This window comes from Pongo pygmaeus, chromosome 4 (genome assembly GCF_028885625.2).
Source record: "Pongo pygmaeus isolate AG05252 chromosome 4, NHGRI_mPonPyg2-v2.0_pri, whole genome shotgun sequence".
In the NCBI taxonomy this organism is placed as follows: Eukaryota; Metazoa; Chordata; class Mammalia; order Primates; family Hominidae; genus Pongo; species Pongo pygmaeus.
Window position 1 is genome coordinate 152,527,575 of NC_072377.2, and position 5,692 is coordinate 152,533,266.

At 39.5% G+C, this 5,692-nt stretch overlaps 1 pseudogene; it reads left to right on the top strand.

Annotated features, from left to right (window-relative positions):
- Positions 1 to 3,571: 3,571 nt before the first annotated feature.
- On the top strand, positions 3,572 to 4,810 carry LOC129036256 (elongation factor 1-gamma-like; annotated as a pseudogene).
- Positions 4,811 to 5,692: the final 882 nt, after the last annotated feature.

The window sequence follows — 5,692 nt, forward strand, 5'->3', positions numbered from 1 at the left end:
AATAAAGGAAAAAATATATTTATAGTAGCCTTGTTGATAGTGGTGGTAGCGATTAGACTATATGTGAAGTGGTGGTTATGCTTGCATGTCATTTCTGCAGCAAACTCTCTGCGTAATCTTGAATACCTCTTTTCCCCCTTGCTAGGTCCAAGTTTCTTCATTTTGCAATGATAAATTTGGATGGGATGATGGCTAGAGTTTCTTCTAGCACTGGCATTCTGTGATGACCGAAGAGGTGATTTCTGAGGTTGTTTTTATGTTCCCTCAACCTTTGAAACCAATGCTTTGGTTGAGGTCTGGGCTGGGCCCACATTCTGAGACATTTCCATACATGACAGGTAGGTGTGTGTTTGTGCATGAGGATGGCTAGAGGTAATCAGGCCACCACCCTTTATCTTTCTCATGCCTCCTTCACCAAGCTGTTTATGACTAATCTGTGAACAGCTGCCATTAACAGCAACCCAGAGCCCGAAGATGAATTTAAAAAAACAAAAACCCCAAACGTCTTGTACACTATCAGGTATCCTGTTGTGTCTCTTGATTGAACAGCTCAATAGAGTATAACAAAAATAATTCCCATTCTTAATGTCTGCTCCCAAGTGGGAACTCATGCATTCTTTACAATTACCCTACCCACAAATGTAGGTCATTGTGGATATAATTATCCTCATTTTGCAAATTATTAAAAAGAAAAAAAAACAAACAGCAGCAATGATACAATAAAACAAAGGCGTGAACATTTGAATTCACTACCCTATTGTCAATCTGCTAGTAAGTGGCAGAGCTAGGACTTAAACTCCCTGCTATCTGATACTAAAACCATTAATAAAAATGCATCTAACAGGGTTCCAGTCTGAAAAATGAGGACCCGGTTACTGTTCATATACTTATTTATCTATTCCTTAATTTATGCATTTATCGACAGATATTTTGTAACTTGCAAAGTGTCAGGAAATATACTGTGCACAAGAGATATAACAGGAGATTGGATAGGCACTATCCCTGCCACCGTGGAACCTACATTTTAGTCGGGGGGAACGAAAAAATTCAGCAGGGAATTATGCTTCAGCATCGTAATTGCTACAATAGAATATTGTGGGCAGATAAAGGAAGACCAAAGAAATCTCCCTGAGGAAAGATATCTATGCTGAGATGTGAGAGATAAGTAGTTGTTAGGCAAAGATTTACAGGTAGGAAAAAGCATGACAACAAATGAGAAACTTAAGTAGTTCAGTAGGACAGGGACTTGAAGTAAAGTGTCACGGAGCAGAGTGAAAAAAACTGAAAAATATCTAGGACTTGACTCATCCAGAATTCTGTGAAGTTTTTAAAATGGCTGGGACTTTTTCTAAGAGCAATATGCAAGGGTTTTAAATAGAGAAGTGACATGATCAGTTTTTATTTTCCAGTTTCTTTGATTGGTAGTAGAAAATGAGAGTGAACCAACACTGAAGGCAAAGAGACCATTTAGGAAATCATTATTATCATTATAATCACATTGTTATAATAATGACCATAATGATAGTGCTTGGAGATGGGGTTGGAGCCAGTGGTAATGTAACCAAGTGGATGGACTTGAGCAGTAAGTTTTTGTAACTTTATTAGCCCTAATGCTGCAATCTTGACATATATTTTGTAATATACCTTCCATTCTATTAAAATTAGTAGATAAAATATCCTACTAACACACATAATTTCAGAAGTCCATAAAAAATTAAAAATAATAAAATAAGAATTAAAATAAATAATAATATAATATGTATTTTAATATGGGTAATAAATAATAAACAAATATATAATATAATATGTATCATAATAATAATATAATATGTATTTTAATATATATTTTAATTTAATAGTATAATATGTATTTTAATATATATTTAATATTTAAATATAATCTTATTTTAAAATAAGAATTAAATAATAATATAATATGTATTTTAATATAATAATATAATATGTAATTTAATATAATATGTATTTTAATTTCCACCAGGAAATTAAGTCCTCCATAGAATTACAATAGAATTACATAGAATGCCTCCCTGAAGCATTGCCATTTCAATAGAGAACTGTGAGGTTTGAATGACATTCAGTCAGTCCCATTGACAGGTGTCAGTGATGACTGGATTTGTTGTGTGAGGCCCAGGGAGATGTCAAGTATGTTTCTGTCTTTGGTGGCAGTGTGGTTGTGATGTATTACTCAGCGTTGTGGATACCCAGTGAAGAGAGCTGGGGACAAGGGAAAGATTGTGGGTTCCGTATTGGACAGGTTGAATTTAAAGTGATTCTGAGGCATTTACATTGGAGATGATTGGCAATTAAGAATTTTGTATGAGTAAATATAAACCTTAAGCCCAGAAGGGAAGACTTTACTTGAGAGATTGATTCGGGGTCATCATTTTACAAATGGAGGGAAAAAAAAAAGCCATAGAGCAGATGAGACTCTCCAGGGATACTGGGTAGAATTAGAAGAGTACTTAGGTAGGTGCTTGAGGACCACACATTGCAAGAAAGGCCTGCAGGAGAAACTTCAAAAAGGCTACTCAAGAGAAAAAAGAAAAAAGAGGATACTTGGATCCCATAGAAACCAAGGAAAGAGAGAGTTTATGAAAAGAGGAACTGTTCTGCTGTGTTGGCTACTGCTTAGAGATCTAGGAAGATAAGGTTTGGGATGCTTTACTCATCTAGAAACAAGGAAGTCTTTAGTCACCTACAGGAAAATTTTCAGTGCAATGGTGGGATGAGCCTCATTACATTGGTGCCTGGAGGTAGCAGAAGGCAAGGAAATAGATTCCATCAGGTTCCACATCTCTCCAAGGGCTTGCATGTCTGTGAAACATGTGTGTTGATGTCCCCTGTCTACTTCTGATGTACCTCAAATGTAAAGAACTTCAACATAACGCAGAATAAGATACATCTGTAATGCTGGCGTACGTAGGAGAAGGGGAGAAATCATACTTTGCTTTTGCTAATTCTGCTGCTTCCATCATAACTGTCTTCTTAAACTCATCTCTGAATGTTGTAAAACTACTCCAAACTTGAAGTTCTCATGTTATTGGGAAGGCTAAAAGCCCACAGTTGTAATCGTTCTCAAAAATGTTTTCCACCGGGTCAGTGGCTCATGCCCGTATCCAAGCACTTTGGGAGGCGGAGGCGGGTGGATCACCTGAGATCAAGAGATTGAGACCAGCCTGGCCAACATAGTGAAGCTCCGTCTCTACTAAAAATACAAAAATTAGCTGGGCTTGGTGGCAGGTGCCTGTAATCCCAGCTACTCGTGAGGCTGAGACAGGAGAATCGCTTGAACCCGGGAGGCGGAGGTTGCAGTGAGCTGAGATCGTGCCATTGCACTCCACCAGCCTGGGCGACAAGAGTGAAACTCTGTCTCAAAAAAAAAAAAGGAAAAAAAAAAAGATGTTTTCGTTTACTTTGCTTACTTTGCTACAGCGTGGAGACCCCCACCCCCTTTCTCTGCGAAATCACCAAGGCGGCTGGGAGCCTGAACACATGTCCTGAAAACCGGAGGGCGGGTGTATGATGAGCAGGCCCTCATTCTGCTTGGTAATGCGGGGCTCAGATTCGCGTGCTCTACGCTCACTTTTACTTTAGCCAAACCAACTGTACCCCTGAATTTCCTTCCCACAAGGTTCTAGCATTTGAGGGTGATGATGGATTCTCTGTGTGGGAGAGCAATGCTATTGCCACCTGTGAGCAGTGAGGAGCTGTGGGGAAGTCCTCCAGAGGCAGCAGCCCAGGCGGTGCAGTGGGTGAATTTTGCTGATGATAGCCAGTACCAGGGTGTTCCCACCTTGGGCAAAATGCACCATGACAAACAGGCCACCCAGGATGCAGGGGAGGAGGTGAGGTGAAGTCTGGGGTTGCTAGATGCTCACTTGAAGATGAAGACTTTTTCTGGTGGGTGAGCGAGTGGCATTGACTGACATCATAGTTATCTGCACCTTGTTGTGACTCTATAAGCAGGTAGGTTCTAGAGCCTTCTTTCTACCAGGCCATTCCCATTATCAACTGCTGGTTCCTCACCTACATTTACCAGCCCCAGTTCCGGACTGTCTTGGGTGGAAATGAAACTGTGTGAGAACATGGCCCACTTTGATGCTAAAATATTTGCAAAGAGCCAGCCTAAAAAGGACACTCCACGGAAAGAGAAAGGTTCACAGGAAGAGAAGCAGAAGCCCCAGGCTGAGCGGAAGGAGGAGAAAAAGGTGGCCACCCCTGCTCCTTAAGCGGAGGTGAAGGAATGTGAGCAGCCCAAGAACACCATTGAGTTGAATGAATTTAAGTGCAAGTACTCCATCGAGGACACACTCTGAGGCAATGACATGTTTTGGAGAGCACTTTGGTAAAGACGGCTGGTCCCTGTGGTACTCTGAGTATCACTTCCCTGAACTCACCAGACCTTCATGAGTTGCAGTCTCATCACTGGAAAGTTCCAGCGATTGGACGAGCTGAAGAAGATGCCTTTGCTAGTGTCATCCTCTTTAGAATCAACAATAGCAGCTCCATTTCTTGAGTCTGGGTCTTTCAAGGCCAGGAGCTTGCCTGTCTGCTGAGTCCAGATTAGCAGATGGACTCCGAGTCATATAAAAGGCAGAAACTGGATCCTGGAAGCAAAGAGACCCAGACACTGGTTGGAGAGTACTTTTCCTGGGAGGGGGTCTTCAAGCATTTGGGCAAAGCCTTCAGTCAGCACAAGATCTCCAAGAGAACATTTTTTTACCATTGCCAAGAAGCCTGCACCTGCCCTTCACGAAGATGGGAATCATTAAAGGAAACTGAACATTGACAATAAAAAGATGTTTTCGTTCAACTGCTCATCAGCTATTTAGAACCCCATTCTATTTTTTCCCTGAGTGTAATCCAGATTTTGTTTTCACACTTCCAAAGGTGAGTGGTTCACTAGGGCAACTTACCAGGTGCTAGATAGCATGGACTCTGAAATCAGACGAAAGTTGGTTTGGATGCTGCCTCTGCCAAATCTTTGACTGTGATATCTTGGACAAGGAATTTAAGCTAAGAGTCTTTTTTTTTTTTTAATGTGAAATGGGAATTATAACACCTAGCTCTCAGACCTGTTAAAAGACTCACATATGATGATGCATGTAAACAGAAAATAGCACAGCCTTTGGCACAGAGAATATGTTAACATATAATAGATCTAAAATTTTTCCATTTTTAATTGAAAAAAGAACAATTAAAAAGAATTATTTAATTGAAAAAGCATTCTTTTCAATTACAAGATTCTTTTCTAATTGAGAAGAATTTTAATTTAATTTTCAAGTAAAAAACAATTATTTTCAATTAAAGAAGAATCCTGTAATTAAACAAGAATTATTTTTCAATTAAAAAAGAATTTTTAATTAAAAACACAAGAAAGATTCTACCAGTCTTTGATTGGTGAAATATTTCTTAATCGTTTTGGCTGAAATGTCTTTCTCTAATTCCCAAGCATTGGCCATAGTTATTGCTCTTGGACCTGGCCAACAAGTGTAATCTATTTTCCCTTTATAGCTCTCCAATCATTAAATCTTCTCCCCTCCATGGTAAGCATCTCAATTTCTTCAAACTTTCCTTAAAGAACATGCTTTTAAGACCCCTCTCTATCATTGTTGCTACTTTTTTGAATTCACTCCAAGGTGTCCCTATTCATCCAGAATGGAGAAGGTGG